Genomic DNA, 24,473 nt, shown 5'->3' with positions numbered 1-24,473 from the left:
AATTTTTCAATTTTTATGGTTTTTGAATAAAAGTCAAGTGTTAGAATTCCCATCCCCACACTAATATGGGCATTGTCCTCAATGGCCAAAATGATGGAAATTATGCAAAAATGATGCATGATTTCTATACTAAATGCAATTCTACACTAAGCTATACTACATGATGCATGGTTTTTGTTATGACGGAGAGGATAATTTAGATTACCTCCCGTTGTGTATGCATTAACTTCCCCAAACCAAATAAGACACTATTGCTAATGTCAAAGCATGGGTATAGTTCATGCACACACTATGCTATGCATGAAATTAGATTGTCATTTTGGATTTTCAAAAATAGGAACAATAAAGAACACCTCAATGGAACCGAGGTGTGAGTCCTTTGATGTTGCTAGGACTAAACCAACAATGATCAAAATGAAATAAAATACAAAGAGATATAGACAAACCATGGGAGTGTAGGAGTCTCCAAGGCTAGTCTTCCATCATGTTATTATTATCACCACTTCCCTCATGAGAAGCGGTCACATTGCCACTTTCCTTGGCACTTTCTTCATTATCTTGCTCATCATCATCTTCACCATCTCTTTCTTCATCTCCACTTGCTTCTTCCTCAATATTATCATCAATTTCTTCACCATTTCCAACAACCTCATTGTCTTCCACCACGTCCCTTGATGCACCTGGAAATAAGGCTTCTCTATCCGCCCAACTAGGCAAAGGACAAGATGGATCAAGGAGTCCTTGCCTAGCTAGATGTAAGAGGGGAGGATATTGAGCCAAATAAGCATTCTTCCGATCTTCATAAGCTTGCTTGTGCATGGCTTGCATAAGAAGAGTTACATAGTCTTTTCCAATTTCAATTCCTTGCGGGTTGAACTCTTCATACACAAAGGGGTAAGGCGGTATAACAATGGAAGAGGAGGGAGTTTCATGATCACCCTTTTGTTGTTGAATGATGTACTCGGCTTCTTCGGATAGGGGAAGTAAATAGTTGGTCCGGTGGACACTAAGACGGCAAATCTTTGCGGGTAAAGTGAATGATCGAGCCTCACTAGTAAGCCACCCATACTTGGTGTCAAGGGGATTGTGAGCAACCCACTTAAACTTGTTAATCATGATGGACATATCAATAAGATGGCCACCTTCCTTTGCCTTGTACTTGTTATCCTTATTGAAATTAGGATCAAAGTGCTTGGCTAGGACCGTGACTAGGCCGCCATTAACAATAACGGTTGTACCCTTCTTCCCACTATCTACATGGAGCCATCTATCAACCAATAGCCTCAAAGAATTGTAAGGCTTGGTGTGAATTCTTCCAATATTCAAAGTTGATTCAAGGAGAATAAAATCGAGTCCTGAGAAATGATTGGTGTCTTTCCTAGCAATTATGGTATTTCCCACAACTTTGTGTCATACTCTTATGCCCGGATGATGGACCAAAAGAGCACGACAAGCATGAAAATCTTCAAATTTCTTCCCGGAGATTGCCTCCCAAAGAGGCTCGGGGTCATACTTCCCATATTGCTTATAAAATTTATGTTCATCGCTAAGACCCAAAATTTCACCCAATTCCGGAAAGGTAATGCGTCTACTAGTGTTAGCTAGACGAAACTCAATATTTTCCCTATTCTCAACTTTTGTCACTTTTAAAGAACTTAAGAATTCCAAGACAAGGGAGGGGTATGTTACTTCCTTCATTTCAAACAATTTCTTCAAACCCATGGCATTGAAAAAGGCTTTTGTTTGTTCAAGAACACCCAATTTCTCCAAAGCATCTTTACATATGAATTTGGTGGATTGAATTTGTTTCATAGCAAACTTGACAAATGTATTTCTATGGGTATCGGAAATGAAAGTTACCTCCGGAAAATGCAAGAGTTGATCGATTACCGGAGTAGAAGGTGATGCTTCCATAGAAATTTGTTGTTGTTGTTGCACTTCCAAGATTGGTGTTGATACCACCATTGCCAAAGCTTTCTTTGTTTGTAGAGCTTTTTGCCTTTGAGAGAGAGCCTTTGCTTTTGGTGCCTTTGTTGCCTTTGTTGCTCCCTTTGTTCTTGCCATTTGATGAACTAACCAAGAAAAGAGTCAAAAATCTTCAATTTGTAGAATGCCCAAATCGATTTTGAAGGTGAAAGGCTTTGCCTTTATGAAATCAAAAATCGACTCAAAGGTGAAGATTTTGTTCTTGGTTTTGATTGTTGTTGAAGATGGAGTGATTGATTTGTTGTGTGAAAGATGGTTTGATTTGATTTTGGTGGATTTTGTTGAGGGTTTTTGTTTTTGAGATGGAGAGGATGAGGGTTTTGATGTTGTGGGTAGTGTTTATGAATGAATGAATGAATGAATGAAGGTGGGATGGGTTATAAAGGAGTCGAGATTTTTCAAGACGCAGGGACAATCCGTGCGGATTTGGGCGCAATCCGTGCGGATTCTGCAGCTTCAAAATTTTCAAAATCCCGCCTAGAGACGGGCGGATTCCGGGGAATCCGCTCGGATTCTTCTGTGATAGGACGGGCGGATTTTGTGCAGGACGGACGGATTCTAGTCCAGAGATTTTTCTTTGTTTTTCTTCAGCTGCAAGACGGGCGGATTGTTCACAAGACGGACGGATTCTAGTCCAGAGATTTTTCTTTGTTTTTCTTCAGCTGCAAGACGGGCGGATTGTTCATAAGACGGACGGATTCTGTGAGATGGGCGTCTTTCCAGAAATCCGCTCGGATTCTTTGACAGTTAAGAAAATTTGCAATTTCAGCTCAGCCCAAGACGGGCGTCTTCTCAGCAGGACGCTCGGATCTTCTTCATACGGGCGGATTCTCAGGAATACGCTCGGATTGGTCCTTGTGTACACGGATTCAGTTCCATCCGTGCACAAACGCATTCCCTTATCATTCTTTCTTTCTTTCTTTCAAATCTTGTGTTCTTCATTGTGGGGGCACTACTAAGGCATGAATAGCCTAGGCAATTGCCATCCCCACACTAAGGTAAAGCACTACACATCAATTAAAATTGTTAATCCCTCCCTCACTTCTCTCTTTTCATGACAATTATTTTGATCAAAGTAAATAAAATCCAAAAATGACAAAAATGCAATACAAAAATTGAAAAGTAAGTTAGGGAGTTAGAAATATTTACAAGTGGTGGTTTAGGGAGGACTCCACCAAACTCTCATTCTTGATGAGATGTCAAGGGGGCATGTTCAAGGTGTTGTTGATGTTGCTCAACACCTTGAAGAAGTAATCAAAAGCTTGTTCATTGTTATGGTAGAGGTCCTCAATAGACCGTGGCCCTTGTTGTTGATCATGATCGATGGCATGCCCAATGTAGGGATTAAAGATCCCTTCAAATTCGTCGTCCCAAAGACCACAAACTTCATTGAGTTGATCATTGCAAATCTCTTGCTTAGATAGAGACAACTCTCCCAATTTCTTCTCTTGGCCAATGAGGCCATCATCTTCTTCCTTGGTTGATTTTGATGAGCTTTGCAAGCTCTCCTTGTCACAATTCACCTGCTCTTTGAATGGAGCATCTTCAATTTTCTTCCTCCATTGGAGTTCCGATTTCTTTCTTTCATCTTTTCGGCTATAATGGTCAATCATGAAACATGGCTCATGCAAACGAGGAGCTCTCATGGTCTTGTCAAGATTAAAAGTTATGCTTTCATCTCCCACTTCTAGAGTGAGCTCTCCATGTTTCACATCAATCACCGCACCCGCGGTGTGTAGGAAAGGTCTTCCTAAGATGATTGGAATGTTGGAATCTTCCTCCATATCAACAATGACAAAGTCCACCGGGATGAAAAACTTCCCAATTCGCACGGGGACATCTTCCCATATCCCTAATGGTGTCTTCGTCGATCTATCGGCCATTTGAAGAGTGATATTGGTGCATTTAAGCTCTCCCATTCCCAACCTTTTACTCACCGAGTACGGCATGACACTCACACTAGCCCCTAGATCACATAAGGCTTTGTTGATCGTTGTGTCGCCAATGGTACACGGTATTGAGAAGCTTCTCGGATCCTTTAACTTTGGAGGTGAACTCCCTTGAAGTATTGCACTACTCACCTTAGTGAAGGCGATAGTCTCAAGTTTCCGGATCGACTTCTTCTTTGTGAGGATATCTTTCATGTACTTTGCATAGGCCGGAACGTGATTGATTAATTCCGTGAAAGGAATTGAGACTTCTAAGTTCTTCACAATTTCCATGAACTTTCCAAGTTGATCATCAAATTTGGGCTTGGCTTGACGACTTGGAAAAGGAAGTCTAATCACAATGGGCTCCTTCTCTTTGGCCTTGTCTTCATTTTTCTTTGAACTTTCTTCCTTTGATGATTCCCCTTCTTTGGGACTTTGCACAATTTCTTCCTTTTCACTAGCTTTCACAACTTCATTCTCAACTTGCTTCTTTGGTGCCTCATATCTTGTACCACTTCTCAAGTGAATGGCACTAACCGTTTCATGTCTAGGGGGATTACTTTGAGGTGGTAATTGCCCCTTTTGTCTTTGTGAGCTTGAAGATGCTAGTTGGGTCAATTGTGTTTCCAACATCTTGGTGTGAGCTAGAATGTTGTTGATGGTGGTGTCTTTTGCTTGGCTATCTTTTTGCATTTGGGTGAAAAATTCTTGTTGATTCTTTTGCATTTGGAGGACCGCTTTTTGGACATCAAAACCTTGGTCATTGTGGTGATTGTATGGATTTTGATTTTGGTAGCCTTGGTTTTGATTGTAAAAGGGTCTTTGATTTTGATTTCTCATGGGTGGTGGAGTGTATGTTGTTTGAGGGTTTTGAACTTTTTGGCTTTTGTATGAGAGATTTGGATGGAACTTGGTGTTTTCATTGTAAAAATTTGAATAAGGGGTACCACTTTTGTAAGCTTGTAAAGCATTAACTTGTTCGGTTGTTCCCCTACACTCACTTGAGTCATGACCCAAGGTTCCACAATTCTCACATATCCCACTTGGGATTGATGAGGATGCCGTCATGGCATTGACATGATGCTTTGATGATTTTGAGTTTTCCTCAAGTCTAGCCATAGCTTGTTCAAACTTCAAGTTGATTGTGTCAATGTGAGCACTAAGTTGAGCATCCAATTGAGTAACGGAGTCCACTTCATACTTTCCTCCTCTAGTAGCCTTGCGAGGTCTACTATATTGTGAATTATGGACCGCCATTTCCTCAATCTTGTTCCATGTTTGATTGTCATCAACTTCGGTGAACATGCCATTTAATCCCATATTGAGAATGTTCCTTGAATCTTCATATAAACCATTCCAAAATTGTTGCACTAAAAACCATTCGCTAAGTCCATGGTGAGGACATGAGCGACAAATACCTTTGAACCGCTCCCAAGCTTCATACAAAGATTCTTCATCCCTTTGCTTAAAACCCGTAATTTGAGCTCTTAGCATATTGGTCTTTTCCGGTGGGTAGAATTTTTTGTAGAAAGCTAGAGCTAGCTTCTTCCAAGAATCTATTCCAAGGGTGGCCTTATCAAGGCCCTTCAACCATTGCTTTGCGGTGCCGATTAACGAAAAAGGAAATAAGACCCATCTTATTTGGTCTTGAGTCACGCCCGTTTGAGAGATAGCTTCACAATAATCGCAAAAGGTTTCCATATGAGAATGAGGGTCCTCACTAGGCATTCCCCCGAATTGGCTCCTCTCAACTAGTTGAATGAAGGCGGACTATGGCAATAAAGTTTCCGGTAAGATGTTGTGGTGTAGGAGTACCATTTGGTAGATCCTCCTCGGTGGGTATAGAGTGTGACGAGAATTTAGGCATTGTAGGTGGATTTTGTGTGGTATTGTTTAATGGGTTCTCTTCTCCTTCTATTGCGAAAGGATTGACAAACTCACTAGTGGGTTGAACAACTTCACCAACACCTCCCAAATTCCTCCTAACAAGTCTCCTATTATTCGTCAAGGTTCTTTCGATTTCACGGTCAAAAGGTAACAAATCTCTTTGTAACCTTCTAGACATGCAAAAAAAATCAAACAACTCGAAAACAATTAGAACAAACCTTGAGGAGTTTTACTTCCCCAAGGTGAAAAAGACACAACTAATAACAATAAAAGAAATCTTAAATCAATTAAACACCGTCCCCGGCAACGGCGCCATTTTTGATCGAGGCCATTTCGTGTTCACAATTAAGCATATGTGGTCGTTGGTCAATGGTCGATACAAAACACAATTTATACTTCACAAACAACTCTACAATTAGTAAAGAGGCAAGTAAAGGTCGGATCCCAAGGGACGGGTATTGAAATGAGAATTCTATTGTAACTAGTAGTGTCTAAGGGGTGTCACAAATTGGGTTGATGTAGAAGGTTACTAAACTAAAATAGCAATGAAAATAAACTAACAAGGTAAATAAAATAAGGGGTGTAAACAATTGATTAAAAGCACTAGGGTGTCATGGGTTCATAGGGGATTCATGGGATATGATCATACAAACATGTTCTCAAATTATAAGCAAGCAATTATTGTTGTGATGGATTGAGTTGGGTTATATCTTACAATCCTAGGAAAGTTTGGGTCCCGGAGCCGAATCGATTAGATTGTACAACACCTACAAGTCGACTTAATCTTTCCTACTCAACACATGCATGGTCTAACAAGACTCGAGTTGGGTTATGTCTTACAAGTCAAGTTGAAGGGATAGAAGATGATAGTAAATGCAAGGATTCATAGGCTTAGCATTTCATCAAATATAACATGTGCATGTATTAAGATCAAAACAAGCAAGCAAATAAGATATGAAAGCATATTAATTTAAGCATGAATCATTCCCCATGTTGGTTTCCCCTAATCACCCATTAAACCCTAGCTAAGAGACTACTCACTCATTATCATATTGATCATGCTAGAAAGGTTGTCAATCATACTAACATAATGAAACATGATGAATAAATGAAAGTAATTAGCAATAATTAAAAAGGGATTAAGAGATTATACCTACTAATGATTCCAATAATAAAGCAAGAATAATAGAAGTACTTGAATCCTAGATTGAGAGGTTGTCAATCTCCCAATAATAACCCAAATAATCTTCAATTACCCAAAATAAAGTAAGAACAAGAGAGAGATTAAAGAACTAAAACTGGATTAAAACTTGATTAATACTTGATTACAATATTGAAGAGAGATTTGATTGATATTAACTACACTAATTATTGATAATAAGAACATGCTCCTCTAATTAGCCTAATGGGGTATTTATAGTGAAAATTAGGGAGGATGCATTAGGGTTAACTAAGGGCTAAACTAGTAATTACACTTTTAAGTTGAGCAAGGAGACTCGGTATTTTTCCGAGAGAAGGGCTTCTCTAATCGTAGCTTGAAGAATGAAAACGTGTTGTACTGAAATCCGTGCGGATGGGAGTCGGGACGGCCGGATCTGGGCTGGAAAATCCGAGCGGATCCTTGGGCAAGACGCTCGGATTGGCGAGGGGGAATCCGAGCGGATTCCTTTGAGGGACGCTCGGATTGGGCTGGACGGACGGGCGGATTGTATACAATCCGTTCGGATTGTCTGGCAGCGTCAATTCTTCTTCTTTTCTTCCCTTTTCTTCATGAATTCCTTGGGGATTTCCTTGGGGACTCAAGGATCCTTTTCTCAACAATGCTCTTCTACTATGCTATGTACAAAGGCCTTCTAGTCTTGTCTCTCCTTGATGCTCGGTCATTGAATACGATCAATTTAGCCTCGTTTTGCCACGAAAATGCAAGATTCTTACTCCTTTCCTACCAAGGGATCAAAATCTAAAAGAATATGCAAAACAAAGAACTAAAGATAAGAAATGACCCAAATAGGCACTAAAAAGCATGGAAACAATGGTAATTCGGGGGCTAAATATGCGCCAATTATGGTCACATCACATTTCCATGTCGAACACGGAAATCAAAAGGTTCTAAAATCCGAAACATAAATTAAAATAAGACAATAAAAAGACAAGCTTCATGGAAGCTACTCCTAGCTTCTCGATGGTTTTTCAAGCTTGCTTTTCTTTTCCCTTGTCTTTGCTTGGTGGAGGCCCTATTTACAATAAAAAGGGGATACATTATCACAACTTTGTATCACAATATCATAGTTGAATTAGAAACACAAAAGAAAGGATAGTGATTTACCTACTGGAGTGATCTTTCCAGCTTTGATGTCACCAAGATATTTGGAACAATTTCTTTTCCAATGTCCAACACCATTACAATAATGGCATTTATCAAGAGTACCCTTCTTGATCTTGGAAGTGCTAGCTTCATAAGTCTTAGCTTTGGTGAAAGTGAGAGCTTGCTTCTTACCCTTCTTCCCATTCTTTTTGAACTTCCCCTTACTCTTGGTGCTTATGTTAAGCACATCCTTGGGTGGGTTAACATTTAACCCCATGTCTCTTTCGGCTTGCACAAGTAACTTGTGCAACTCTTCAAGAGACACGTCCTTGTCTTGCATGTTAAAATTCACCCGGAATTGAACATATGCCTTGACTTTGGATAAGGAGTGTAGAATCCTATCTACAATGAGTTCTTTGGAGATTTCAACTTTTTGAGTCTTCAAAGTCTCGACTAGCTCCATTAATTTGAGCACATGAGGGCTAACCTTTTGGCCCTCTTTAAAGTCGAGATCAAAGAATGCCGCGGCCGCCTCATATTGGACGATCCGCGGAGTTTGTGAAAACATTGTCACAAGCTTGGAATAGATTTCATTAGCGGTGCCCATTTTAAAGGCTCTTCTTTGGAGATCCGTCTCCATCGCAAAGATCAACACATTTTTCATTGCGACGGACTCCTTATGGTAAGCCTCATATGCTTCCCTAGTGGCAGCGGTCGACCTAGCATTAGGTTCGGGTGGAGAGGCCTCGGTAAGGTAACGAAGCTTGTCGTCACCTTGGGCGGCTAGTTTGAGTTGGGCATTCCAATCGGAGAAATTTGACCCATTCTTTTCAAGTTTACAACGATCCATGAAGGATCGGAGCCATGAAGTATTAGTGAGAGGCGTGGCGTTGGTGTTTGGATTGGCCATTTGTTATGAGAAATAAAAGCGGTCTACAAAACAAAATATAGAAGGAATAAAACATATGTCGTTTTAACATAATAATACTCGTAAAATTAATTTAAATTTAAACAAGTTTTATGGCATTTATCTAGTGACCTCTACCCAACTTGATAAATGATTCCAAGACCCAAATTCATATCAACTTAGGGCACGGTGTGCCGAAATACCCTTTATTAACATAACTTGGTGGATTAACGTCTTAATCGATTCTACTTTTAGAACTCTTGGTCGATAAAATTACATTAATATTTATCTCTAGCCCGAAACACATCCGGAAATCGTCGTGAATACTTTCGTTGAGTTCAACCCAAATTTCGAATAAATGTGTCCTTGATCCAAACTCATATCAAGTTAGGGCACGGTGTGCCGAAATACCCATCATTAATATAAATTCGGTGGATAGACATTTATCACCCACTTCCCCTACGTAACAAGGTTTGTACCCCGGTGTGGCCGAGTGCACTCCCTCACGAAATAGGTTTTCATGGTTTCTACTTTTTGGTAAGGCTATGTCTCAATTGATTATTTTAGCGAGAGATCATGTCAATTTATTATCTATCACATTTTAAGTGAACTAAAGCGGTGAACTACGATAATTTTAATTGACACGGTCGATAGACTCGATTAAAATGACAATGCATGTTTTAGTTATGGCGATTTAGCGATGCATGCAACATATAAATAAAATGCAAAGCATAAATTAAATCCTAGTATGGCCTTCCTAAAATAGAAAATCTAATTAACTATTACATATTGGGAAAGCAACTCCATTGGTCCCTTGAACTTCGGTTTTGGCACGGATCTCGAGGTAACACCGTCTTTATGTATCGCCTTCTTGAGTGACACCGTCTTCAAGGAACTCCAAAATAAATAAATTACATAACAAATTACATAATTTCCTATTATACATTTGTAATTAAAATAAAATAAATCTATTAAATTACAAAACGATGATACGAGATCACAATAAATTACAACCGAATCGATATTCCCATACATTTCGGGTAATACCAATTAAAAACTAAGGCCATACTAAGTAAAAATTACATAATTCAAAATTACATAAAATAAAATTATGACAATCATAAATAAAATGCAGCATTATAATATGTATGAACATGCCCAATTTTATGCTAAATCGCCTTTAAGGAGCCAATATCGTATATTTAATCGGTTTTTACGGATTTGCGTGATTCAACCTTTTAAAATCACAATAAATTACATAAAATCATATTTATGCACAAGTTAATTACCCTAACCAACTTAGGACTCAAAATTATTCTCCACTAACTATTTGACTATAATTAACTTATATTTCTTAAAATTGTTCATTAGTGGACTCAAAATTACAATAAAAACTATAAACTTCAAATAAATCACAAAAATTTCAAATAAATTCAAAATTTTAATTTTAAACTCATGAACATTCTCGAAAAATACCATGACACTCATAATGTTCAAGAAACTTAGGTTAAAATTTCAAAAAATTATCGGAAAAACTATGTTGCGATTTATCGGATTTATCAATAATAATCATAAAAACATGAGAAAAATTATATTCATCAACTTTTCAATTTTAGATCTGAAAAATATAATAAAATGAAACATGTGACGTTTTTCTTTAGTCAAGGAGTATGTTTTAGCAATTATTCACTAATTAAGTCACTATTTATGCTATTTTTCATCAAAAATTCATAAATAATGCATAAAGACTTCAATATAGCCTATTATTTTACACACATCTTGTAAAATTGCATGTGACAACATACTAAATTTCTATGACCAGATTCGAAATTTATCTCATATTAACCTATTTTTCATCAAAATCCGATTTTTATAATGAAAAATCCATATTTCGAGCACAAAAACTCCAAAAATTCTGAACATTTACAGGTCATCTAAAAATAATATATGTGATAACATATCCAAAAAGCACTGGAAAATTCGAAGTTTAGCTAATTTTAGTCCGAAAATAACATTTTAATCATAAAATCACATTTTAATGCCATTATTATAAAGGATGAACAATAAAAATCCATAAATTAACTAAAATATCCTAAATACATTTTAGGATCAGAAACTTTAATATGCATAAATTATTTTCGTGATATATCATAATAACACAAATTTACAAGTTTTATATGTTAATCGTATAACTCGGAAAAACTATAACCGATTTGCATGTAAACAACCAAGGCTCTTGATACCGCTTGTTATGAAATCTATATCTCATTACTTGACATATTCTTATACGTGATGATTTAATTTAGTCATAAAATTAAATAATGATCTTATGCATGCAAACAATAATAAAATAAGGAAGAAATCATCTTCTTACATTGAAGATTTCGGATTATTTGGGCACAAGTGAGTTCTCCTACTCTCTTGTTCTTGAGCTTCCTTAAATGGATGAAAAAGGATTCAAGTAGAGAATCCCTCCCAAGGATTAATACCCAAAGTAACAACTTAATAAAATTAATATTATTATTACTAGAACAATATTAATTTTGTATAAAATTGACCAAAAATTATTTTGTTCTCTCAATAATTTCGGTTGAGAGAAAGGGTGAAGGAGGAAGATTTTTATCTCTCTAAAACTCTTATTTTAGATGTTGAATGAATAATAATACACTAGTGTTTTGATAGTGTATATTAGGTAAAAATATAAGGAGAAAAACCCATGGTTTTCTCCTCTTAAAACCGGGTGGAATGGGGAGGGGAGATGGCCAATGCATGCACAAGGTTGTCTTCACAAGAGCAAGTAGGGTTGCATGGCTAGGATTAGGAAGAAATGATTATGTTTACCACTAACATAATCAACATAATGTATTCCTAATATCACCCCTAATTTCGGTCATTATAGATAAAATGGACTCCATTTTATCATTGTCAATTTGTCAATTTGTCACATGTCACATATCACATAAAATTGTTATGTATTTTTAACATATTAAAAATCAACGCATTAATAAAAATACGTCATATACAAAATCGACTTAGTAATTCATAATTACTTGTACCAAAATGTTTTACCAATTATAAATCACAACATCTTGTATTTATAATAATTTATTCATTCAAATGCAATTGTTTCCTTAAACAATAATTTCATCTAAGTAATAAAACAATTCGATCACTTAGACCGTATCTTATTTAATCAGATTATAATGAGATACGTAAATATCACTTCCAAAATCGTCCGTCAATTTTAAGCAATTTAATTAACCCGTATCATCATACGATCAATTAAATGATCAATTAAGAGTGTTACCCTTTAGGTATGACCTAAGGGGATCAACTGATCACCACCGTCGCACGACACTAATGTCAAATTCTAGTCAGCCAATCATTACCGATATGTGTGGACCAGTTGACAGTAAAAAATTACTTCCCAATTGTATTCTTTAAAATGAGACTTAAAGATGTGATCATCATGATCAACAGTTGTGATCGCATTATTGTCGGAGGACACATATTCCAACAATTATAAGTAGAAAGTTAGTCCCTCCCTCTTTAAAAAAAAATGCTAGTCCTACATTAATTTGCCACATCGATTATGTCGTCAATTATATCAACTTATAGTGCTTCATATTATTCATCCACTGATGATAATGATGATGAAGCATCATATGAGCCTCTTGCAGGACCCCCAAGTAGAATTATATACGATAAACCCTTTACGTGCATCATTCACAATCTCCCGTACACAGAGGACGAGAATGGAAAGGCTATACTCTCGTATAGCCTTGACTGGTTAATAGGTTTGATTCGGTTAACCGGATTGAATTTGGTTCAAACTATCTACCCGGACAATGATGCGCATGATGGCTTCGGGCGGTGCGCCCTCATCGAGCTGGGCAGGGATGAGGAGCAGGAATGCTTTCATCAGGCTCGCAAACTTGAGTGGGCATTCTATAACAATGACTTTTCGAGACTCTGGTTTGATCACGATGATCAGCGGGTAGGCCCAGATTTATGGGTTGCGAATGAATCTGACCGACGCCTACTACTTCCGATTCTGCACTGCCAAGGTCGCAGTGTCGAGCAGAGGACAGTGTCATTAGAATGGGAAAACGACTATGTGGATTGGGCTGAAGGTGAAAGACACATATATGGTGATATTGTCTCTGAATTTCAGATAATGGGGTAACAAAAAATAGACTCCCTCCATTGAACTCCACACTACATATTTGTTTTTTCACGTTTGTCAACGCTTGTTTTACGCGATAAATATCTTTATCTACGTTTTTGCAAAAATTATAAAAGTTAGATATTTTTAATGTACTCCTAAAGACCTAAGTCATTATAATATTTTATTTGGTAGATTGCCTTTGAGTGTAAGGAGTACCGTACTCCTGGAGGACACAAGAATTTTTTTTGGTGATATTGTCTCTAAATTCCAGAGTATGGGGTAACAAAAAACGTAACAAAAAAACATAAATAATTAAATTTTAATTCAAAGAACCACCATAATCCAAATACAATTTATTATGCCAGATAATAATTAAAGACTTAATTATTAGAATATGATGAAGTATTAAGATACTCATCATGAATTTCTTTATAGAGCAAGTCGTAGATCGGCCCTTCATTATCACCGGACAGCGTAGGTGGAATGGCCTCTTTCTCAGCAGATGATGATCAAGATGAGTGGCAACCCATAGATAAGGGCCTTTTTGTCTATCATCCAAATAGAAGTCCTCTTTCCCCGCATCTTCCCCCGCAAATCTAGCCCTTAATTTTTTTGCCTAACGAAAACTATCATGGCAGTTGGCTTCGTCAAACTCGATAAAACCGAATTCTACAAAACCTTGCTTGTTTGTCGACACAGGGTACACTTTTTTAACCGCGGTGAAACCGGAGTCATGAAGCATTTGAGTAAACCACCCAAAATCAGGGTTTAAACCCTTTCCACTCTCATCATATTGAACCGGGAGATTATGGAGAATGCAGGTAAAAGGTTATGCGATGCGTAACGAACGTGATTGTAGCTCCGATACACCAGCCATATTTTATTTAGAGAGAAATTAAAGAGTAAGTTTGATAATTTTGCTAAAACATTAGGAAGACATATTTATAGAATTATTTTGGTCAAATTGAATATTGTTGGTCAATTTGAATATTTATTAAAGTTCTGATAAAGTTTTGCATGCAGTGGTCAAACTGAGAAATCTAATCAAATAGTGACAACGGTTGAATTGAAAAATCGTTCTTTCATAATAGAAAATGATAACGGCTACAAGAAACCCATAGCTATAACATAACAACGGGTACCACAAACCGTTCCCGGTGTTAATTTAGTAACTGTTTTCGATTTACCGTTTTCTGAAAATGGTAACGGTTGTCTAACAACCGTTGATAAGAGTGATTTAACGAGTTTTTGGAAACCGTTAAACGTTTTTTATAAAGGATTGTTAAACATCCATTGTCAAATTATAATAACAACGGTTTTTGATGAAACCGTTATTCTTATTAGCGCGGTCTAGGTTTCCGCAAATATTTGGAAAACAGTATACTAAGTGTCGTTATTTCATGCATTAAACCGTTGTGATGCACTCGTTATTGATGGCCAGATTTGGCGTAGTGGGCACAACCTTGGGATGTCTCCTAAGCTTGTCACAAGTTTTCTATGACTCAAACCGGGTTCATTTTAGACTGACTCACCCTAGTTCATTGGTTCATTGGTTTAGGCTCCAAAACCGTTGCTCTGATACCTCTTTGTAACATCCCAATAAGTCGGTACCCTTCCTCTAGGCATTCCCAACACATGGAGGCATTACAAGACTTGGTTTCCCAAGCTTGTATTGTGAACAATCGAGTAAATAAGTACTTAACACAAACTTAAAATAGATAAGTTCTAGTTAGTTAAATACTTACATGTTTAGGGGATGCAAATACTATCCCATTAATACAACGCAATCTAAAGAAGTGGAGTTTAAATGTCAAAAACAAAGATAAGTACAAGTGATGACAACTAAGCATTACCGCTCCCAAGCCCTCGGATTAAGCACGCTAACCTGTCAACACTGCTCCCCCATATGGGCGGAAATCACCATATGGTTCACCACAGACATTCAAACCCAAGTATTAGCTTAAGAATATAAATGTTCAATAAACGCAATGATCAAGCCTACATACTCATATGACAATGTAAAGGCAATAACCATAATTCCAACAAGGCATGAAATGCATGACAATCATCCTCTAACATACTCACCTCCACATACCGGTGGCCGGGACACGCCCACAACGCCACAACCATAACAAGGTACTCGGAACACGTCCGTGGTACCGGGTTCGAGAGCAACTCGAGTTCCTTGCCAGACGTCGTGCCTCAACCACACGAGTCCCTCCATAACCCAAGTACTAAATGTGCACATCCTCCTTGGTGTGGGAAGTTCCAAGGGTGACATGAGCGGAAGACGGTTTCCCAACCGCCTTCCATCTCCAAAACTGTAACCAAGAACCCTCCATTATCCTCCATTGTCAACCAAACCACAATCAAGCCAAACAAATCCCACCAAGGCAATTATGCAATCACATTGACACAACAAGTACTACCATGCTCAATTCTTCACTAATTCATTTCTTCTAATTTAATTTCTCCTTAACATATTATAATGTATTGTAACCATCTTATGACCATTAACCATACTTACCTTTACATAATTATCATAAAACCATATTATGTGACAAACCCTAACTATCAAGAACATGTTATAATGCAACTACCATGAGACAAATGCAATTAATGACAATGAATGCATAATTAAACACCCATATCATTATAGCTAAGTAGGGAAAACCCTACCTCAAGCTTATCTTACCAAATCCTCAAGCTAGCCACTAGAAGTGCTCCTCAATGAAGGTTCCTACACAATTAATTACTACATTCATTACGATAATCTACCACAATAACTATACTAATTAAACCCCTTAATTGCCTATCTTAATTCCATAACCTAATTAATTACGGAATAAACTACTAATGATAAATTAAGGTAACTAATATAAGATTAATGAAATAAAACATAAACCGACTTACAAAAAGGGTGGATGAACAAGAAAGGAGATGATAAGAAATCTTCACTTGGGGAGGCTAGGTTTAGAGAGGATTGTTGGGTCAATGTTCTAGAGAATTTTTTTGAGAGTTTAGAGAGTGGTGGAAATAGGGTTGGGAAGGGTTTTAGGTGGGAAATCTGAAGAGATAAGCCTTGAAAGCGACTTCCCACCAAACAAGTTTACCACGAAAGCTGAACTCGACCGGCACTCGGTCGAGTGGGCGGTCCACTCGATCAAGTGGGGGCTCCACTCGGTCGAGTGACCAATTTTCCAGACTTCCAGCCTTCTGCCAAGGCGTACTCGGTCCACCACTCGGCCGAGTGGATCATCTACTCGGTCAAGTGAGGTCTGTATAAATGCGAGGTATTATACTTATAAACATCACATAGGACCACCATCTAGTCTGACTATCTCTTTCAGGTAGAGTTCAGCAATTCTTGCATCATCCGTAGTCTTCTTGGTGAACCTGTCAACAACCACCATCACAGAATCATTGCCTCTCTGAGTCCTAGGCAAGGCAAATATGAAACCCATACTGACATCTTCCCAAGGCTTACTAGGCACTGGCAATGGAGTATAAGGGTTTGCTTGGAAAGAGCTCTTGGCTTGTTGACACACTGAACACCTTCTCAGGGGAATTTGGACATCTCCCATCATCTAAGGCCAATAAAATTGGTCCTGTTATATTTCCAATGTCTTTTGGACTCCAAAATGACCCCCTAGTCCACTGGAATGGACTTCTTTGATCAATAAATATCTGTATGAACCTCTGGGAACACAGAGCTTATTTCAATGAAATAAAAATCCATTCAGCAGCAGGAATTTGGTTCCATGAATTCTGGCTCCTTCAGCCTGAGCTTTCTAGTCCTCATAAAAATCTAGATATTTCATGAACTCAAATCCATGAACTATTTGCTTCATGACTGTCAGCAATGAGTGTCTTCTTGACAGTGCATGAGCAACAACATTTTGCTTGCCCTCTTTGTATTTGCATGAAAATGTAAAGGACTGCAAGAACTCAACCCATTTAGCATGCATGTGATTTAGTTTGTGTTGGACACTGATATACTTCAAGGCCACATGATCAGAGTGCAGCACAAAGGGCTTGGGCTTAAAGTAGTGACTCCATGCATAAGAGCCCTGACAAGAGCATAAAACTCATTATTATAAGTAGAATAACTTAGCTTATCTCCACTTAATCTTTCACTGAAATAAGCCATATGTTTGAAGAGCCTACATGGGAAACTGAAGCATCTATGCGAGAGAAATATCCGTAACTATTTGATTTGGGTAATTCTTTTATTCCAAGTTTCGAGGAAGAAACTTTTCTTAAGGGGGTAGGGTTGTAACACCCCGTAATTTCCACGTCATCATATATAATTAAACTCTTATTTTAAATAATAATAATAATCCACAATAAAATTTTATCCATTTAAAATCTATTATTTTTCGGTAATGATATCCAAATACACATCTTAAACTTACACTCCTCAAACTAGCGAATAACTACTTCGTAATTGATGCTAATTTTAAGATATTTTTAGTACAGATTTAACTCTTGGTCATTAATGAAAGTTATTGTAGATACCCGTATCCGTCGATATTGGAATTTATAGAGAACCCGACAAACACCCGATGATGATAGGACACATGTATTCTTTAGTTGTCATTGTCATTATTTGGAGCTCGTTTTACGAGGTAGAATGGGCGCCGTCGACGAAGTATTTTATTAATTTAAATGATATTTAGATTAACGTTTTAGTGAATTCATTCTGTTAATTTAAATGATATTTAAATTAATGTTTTTAGTGGGTTCATTTTGTTATTTTAAATGATATTTAAAATTAATGTGTTTTTTGAGTGAATTCATTTTTATTTAGTTTAAATGATATTTAAATTAAAGCTTTATTTTGAATTTATTTTCTTAAGTTATTTTATTGAAAATAAAATAAATATTTGATTTGAAAAATAATTTTATAAGTATATTTGATTTGAAAAGTCATTTATTTCAATTTGTTAATTGATTTGAAAAATCGTTTTTTTAAAAGCGAAGAACTCGTTTTGCATCGTGTGTTTTGAGCTCGATTTTAGCTCGGTTTTTAAGCCCGTTTCCTTTGCGAATTGGCACGAATCTCGAGTACACTAACCCACCTATACCAATACCCATCAACCCATGTTCGAACCCCCTCACAAGCAGCCCAAATTCTCGTTCAAAACCAACCCCAAGCAGCCCGCATAAAACCGCAAACAGTCCCCTGTTTTGCGAGTCAATTCCCGAGCCCAAACCCGCTTCAAACACTACCAAGACCCGTACCCATTAACCCTAACCTATACCCTAGTATCCTACCCATATTATCCTAGCTTAATCACCAAGAAATCCCCCAAAACGAACCCTAGAAACCCCTCCCAAAACCGATGGACAGCAGCTATGTTCATTGAGCCCGATTTGCCTCTCCTCCCTTTTAACCTATTTTAAACCCTTATAAATACCACCCCTTCACCATACAATCATTCCTCTAAGTTCTCCATACATCCAACCATCACCCACAAGCTTTAAACCTCAGAAACAAACCCTAAACATCCTCCAAAAACCCTAAACAAAACCGACACACAAACTGAAACTGTTTGTGTGTCTCCTTCGAAAACCCTTTCGTTCCTCCATCAAATCACCATAAAAATTCGAGTTTCTTGTTCCTAATTAACCACATAACATCCATCTACACATTAGACAAAGATTTACGAGCTGAATTGACCTTGAGAGCACACGAGATCCCTCGAAAAACAGAGTGAAATAACACTCTGTTTTCGCGGTTTACTCTTGTCTGTCCAGTTCTGTTTGTGCTCGTTTTTCGTGCCCAATAACCCAAATCGAGCAGGGGTTGTTTTAAGATCCTTGTTCTACTCTCTTTCTAGTTTCCAAAACATCTTTCGGATCGAATTTTCGTCGTGAAACGAGGGAGATATCACTGTTTTAAAACTGCTGTCCAGAAACTTTCCAAAACGCGTGTTGCTTTGTTACTTCGTCGACGACGGCCTCTCGAGATAAAATCTACCATCGATTACGACCCAAGACGGTGTCAACGATACATGTAGGTTGAGGGTGCATCAAATCCCCTTCTCTTCTCTCTTTTTATTTCGTTTTTTTTATGCCTTTTTTATTGTCTTTTTTTGTTTGTTTTTCGTTTTAATTATCGTTTGTTTTAAATTAACTACGAAACTAGTTAGTCCGAGTATGAGTTAAAGTACCACCATGAACACCCGCGTTGACTTGAGATGGGAAAAGAAACCGCTCCTTCTGTCGGTCGTACACCCCCGTCTCATTTACATATCCTCGTGTTCAAGGTAGGGCATAAATAAAACAAGTTATCTAACTTCGATCTTCGCTTTCGACCCTCTTACTGTTTCGGCCAAATCGATGGACCTTAGGACCCGTTGCATGTTAGTTTAACTTCTGATTGTTAACCTATGACGTAATTAGATGACTTTAAATCAATTTAATAATCTAATTAGACACTTTAGGTGGCTTCGACGTAAGTTATAAAATCAATCGACGATTTCTGTAAATAATTGAACACATCTATTTCTTTCACCTAATTTCTCGCTAGTATAAGAGTGCGTGATTAGCACCTTCTTATTGACACTCGATGAGTTAAATTAATTAGCGAATTTAACCTAATTGGACCCTTTAGGCCGTGTAGAATGCACCCTTGCGCGACAATCAATCAACATCGTTTTTAACTCGTTTTCTAACTTGTTTTCGATTCCTTTTCGCAATCATTCGATCTAATCAATAAATCTAACTTAGGAACTAGGTTGGCTTTGGTTGGGCCATGGTTGGCCATGTGTTTGGCCGTGTGTTTGGCCTTTCCTATTTCGTTTGTTTTTGCATCGTTCGTTCTTTATTTGTTTTATCACTTGTATTTAATTTATGTTTCTTTGAGTCACGTTTTGTAATCTATTTGTAATTAGTTCTCCTTTTTGAGTCAAAACCTTTTCTGAAAACCTTAGTTTTATTTGGTTAGACGGTTGTTCCCAATGCTTGTAGGAGCGTAGTAAACCGCATGTTGTTTAAAGCAACATGGCCCGGTTTATGCTAATGCATGCTTTGGTGCGTAGCCCAATGTCTAATTCGATGGGATTAAGTGAGAGCACGCAATACGAGGAGGGACCCACGGCCGTGTGTCATGTAGGCCGTGAGTCACCTCCCCCATGTGCACGGTTTTCAAGGCCCAATGGCCGTGTGTTTTGTGTCGTGTTTGGAGTTGTATGTAGCAATTGTATTTAGATCGAGTTTTATCTTTAATTTGTTGTTGTGTCAGCATGAAATGCCTGGGTTGTAATAGGTAGATCCCAACGGCTCCCCCATTCCCCCTTAAGCCTTGTTTGCTTTATTTGTATGTTGTTAGATCAATCAACCCACATGCTAAATTACAACTTTGACAAAGTTAGTTTAGTTGCATCTAAAACGACATAGAAACTGTTGTCACATGTTAGGGTTTAAAACAACGTTTGCATATCATACATCGCAGTAGCTATGACCTTGTTTGAAATCCGACACTTGACTTAGTAGAGGCCGTTATTGACGGGCGGGGTTGGGTGTCCTTATGGGCTTCCCAACACGTACCCTCACCCCTTACTCAAGATCTATGGTTTGTGGATCCGTCTAAATACCATTGGATTACGAGAGTCATTCAAATTGAGTGATATAGGGTACAAGTCTTTATCTTTAATCACTCGTAGTCGTTTGGCTTTATGCTTTTCGATGAAAGGTGTAAAGTTGACTTGAACGGTTCCAAGTTCCCAAAAAACTTGGTGGCGACTCTAATATGTCTTAATTCGATTCGAAAGAACCTCGAGTCGATTATGTCAGGTGTGGATCCCTCGGACGCAGTTCCCGAGGGCCTTGTCCACAGTTTGGCGACTCCGCTGGGGAAAAGAGGACTAGTTACACTGTGTTTCTAGGGTCTTTTCCTCCGAGGTGAAACTTGAAAAGAAAGTGTTGGAAAGTAAAACATTACTCATAGTGCTACGATTCATGCATAAACCCTTAAGGACTTGCCCGGGCCGTCCCAGCGTTTCTTCGTGATGCGTGGGGGGCGACGTCCCACTATGCCAGGAAGCTGCACATTGCTCGCTTCCATTTCGCCTCGCGTGGTTCTTGGGAATGGGGACGATCTTCTAGGTACTTTACCTTAAGACACCTCGCTTTATAAGACCGCAAAAGGATGGAGGGCATAGACCTTCTTGTAGAAGACTTGCCGAGACTTAGAGATGTCTAGGAGCATACATCCTTATAGCATGAGAATGACAATGTGCAATATGTTTTCCCGAGTCCTTTTTTCGAAAATTCCAAGTCCTTTTCAAAACCGAACTTTTGAACAACTTACTTTCAAACCTAGCATGATTTTCAAAACGCGGAATGCTGCCCAAATAGGACTAGAATTTCGGCCCAAATTGAGCTTTTATAGCCGGCATGCTGCCCATTTCAAATCTCATTTTCAAATCAATCCTTCGTTTTTCAAAATCAATCCAAAATGTTTCTCGAACCTCAACCAAGCATGAAATGCGTCAAGTCGTGTCCGGGTCATGGCCATGTTAGGCCGGGTATGTTTCATTTTAAGGGTCTAGAACACGACCTTGTTGGGTCACCCAAACTCACCTCTTGGGTTTTGAGTCATGTTGGTTGACCTTTTGGTCTAGAATAGTCCACAAAAAACGTCCAGGCTAGGCCCTTATGGACGTTTCACGCGAACCCATGGGCTATGTTAGCCCAATCACGGGTTTGGTCACACCAAGTCCAGTTTAGAATCGAGTTATGACAGCTTGAGTCATGTCGTTTTGTCGAGTCTAAAATGAACCAATGTCTAAATCAAACCGTGAGTCGAACCTTTGGTTAACCAATCTCAAGTCGAGTCTGTGTTTGAGTCAAGTTGGGGTCGTGTCCTTAAGTGTGCAGGGGCTCTTACTTTAAATATTGACTTAGTACGAGGTTTTCTTGTAGAAAGGCCGCCAAAAACCCGACGTCAAGCAATGGAAATGCTGTTAACAAGCTCACTGAGGCCGTGAACCTCATGATGACCCGAATGGATGCGATCGAGTCTAAGTTGGTTGAAGATTCCACTTCATCTACTCCACCTCTGACTGATTTGGAGAAACGGTTCAAGTTCATCGAGGACCGTTTGAAGCTCTCCCAAGGGAAGAATATCCACTATGAGAATGCTAGGGCCTATGCCCCGATTCAGACAAGTTGCCCACGAACATGGTACTCACCGACATCCCAAAGTTCAAGGGCATGAAGATCCGATCCACCATGTTAAGGCCTATAAAGGGTACTTAGCACTGAAGGGAGTACCTGCTGATATGCTCTCTGAAATTTTCGCCCAATCTCTGGGTGAACACCCAAAGGCTTGGTTCTATAATCTTGACCTCAAGAACTTCCCCACTTTCGAAGACATTACGGTGGAGTTCTGTAAGCACTATGCTGACAACGTTGAGATTCAAACCAACATAAGGACTTTGGAAGTAATGACACAGAAGGAAAAAGAGGGCTTTACTGAATTCCTCGCAAGATGGCGCGCTGAAAGTGTGAAATTAGCCAAGAAGCCTGATGAAGTTGAAATGGTAGATAAGTTCGTAAAGAATCTACGACCTATTTACCGCAATGCTCTGAAATACCAGAATTTTGGCTCTTTCAAAGAATTGATAAGAATCGGGATAAAGGTAGAAGATGATGTCCTAAGGGCAGAGGCTGAAAAGCCGAAAGGGTACCAAGGGGCCTCATCGTCTAAGACAAAAACCCCAACAACGACCCATATTGATGAAGCCATCAATCTCTTAGAAGGGCAATCGAAGAAGTCGCAGCGCCAAACACCTAGGGCATTCACCGATATCGGATGCACTTATACATATGCTCTCCAAAGGCTCATAGCCCAAGGAAAGCTGAAGCCTATTGGTCCAACTCCGGACCCTCCCGCTGATCAACAAGGTAAATGGTATAAACCAAATGCCTACTGTGCCTTTCATCAAGGGAAAGGCCATGATACTGAAAGGTGCTATCGACTGAAGCACGAAATTCAAGACATGATTGAGAACGGAACGCTCCCGATCCCAGCTGTTAAACCTAATAACATCACCAATCCATTTGGCGATCACTCCAACTTTGTTTCTGTCGAAGACAATGTCGATTATTCCCATCTTATCCGCCCATGTCACCGGAAAGGAGTGTTTATCGGGAATATATTTGTGGATTGTTCTGAATTCTTGCCGAACCCGAAGAATGAAATTCAAGTCGGGAGTCTTGCTCTAGAATGTTCTCCTCTCATTAACGAAGTTAATAAAAGACAATTCGATTCACCAACCTTCATCACTGGCGTAGATCCTCAGAGGACTACCTCGGGATGGAGGCCGACCATGAAAGAGATCAAGGACAAGAGTCGAGCATCTAAGCTGACAGCTGAACAAGGGAAAGCTCAAGACCAGATTTGAAAAATTATGAGTCGGGATCTGTTTTCTTTTCTTAGTCGAGTCGAGTCTAGGACTTTCTTTTCTTGAAGTTGAGTCGTTTGTCCCGCGATGACCTAGGGTGTGTCCTAGGAATCGTTCTTTCGAGTCTGTTAAGCTTTTTGCCATTCCAATAAAAGGTTGCAGTTTCGTTTCCCAATATATCTTGTTTCCAATCCTCAATCATTCCGAAACATGATAAAATGCACAACACACTCAAAGGAATCCTTGGGGTAGAAATATGTCCTGTTTCAAAATGCAAGGTACGCTAGGATCCCGTGTTTGATTCCTTTACCTATTCCATGTCTGGCGGTAGAAAACCTCCATCAAAACCAATGCCTAACACAAGCCTTTAGATGATTCTATGACAAACCCGGACTAGCTCCTTGTTTCCCCTATCGATGATGGAAGGCAAGCCTTTTCCCCAACAAAATCATCCCATCTCGAAGAGAGAAGATATCAACCCGTTCTAACAAGGAATTGTTAGTTCCTACCCAAATTAGCTGGCGAAGCCCAGTTTTCAAGGTGTATCCATTTATGACTAAGAGAATGAATAGAAGATCATTTTCAAAGAGAGAAAAAAAAAGGGTGAAAAAGAATGAAAAAATGAGAAAAAGGGAAAAGTTGGAAAAATGAAAAAAAATGAAAAAAAAAAGAAAAAAAAAGAAAAAAAAGATGCTGAAGTTATTGCGAAAGGTTTTTGGTTGAATGTCGAAGTTACAGAAGCCAGAAGTCGAGTCAAGTACCCATAGTTGAAGTTCAATGGGCGAAGCCCAAAAGCTTAAGTAGTAACCTCTTTACCCTCTAAGTCCGTCCTGAGAGAGTTACAAAGGGATAGTCGGGAATTTTGAGAATCATT

At 38.6% G+C, this 24,473-nt stretch overlaps 1 non-coding gene across 1 annotated transcript; it reads left to right on the top strand.

Moving 5' to 3' along the window:
• Positions 1–5,304: 5,304 nt before the first annotated feature.
• LOC141640205 (small nucleolar RNA R71) lies at positions 5,305–5,411 on the top strand. The gene has a single exon (XR_012542895.1). It is a non-coding gene; the product is annotated as a small nucleolar RNA R71 (small nucleolar RNA).
• The last annotated feature ends 19,062 nt before the right edge of the window (positions 5,412–24,473 follow it).

This window comes from Silene latifolia, unplaced genomic scaffold, assembly GCF_048544455.1.
Source record: "Silene latifolia isolate original U9 population unplaced genomic scaffold, ASM4854445v1 scaffold_73, whole genome shotgun sequence".
In the NCBI taxonomy this organism is placed as follows: Eukaryota; Viridiplantae; Streptophyta; class Magnoliopsida; order Caryophyllales; family Caryophyllaceae; genus Silene; species Silene latifolia.
This window is presented reverse-complemented; position numbering and strand designations above follow the sequence as displayed.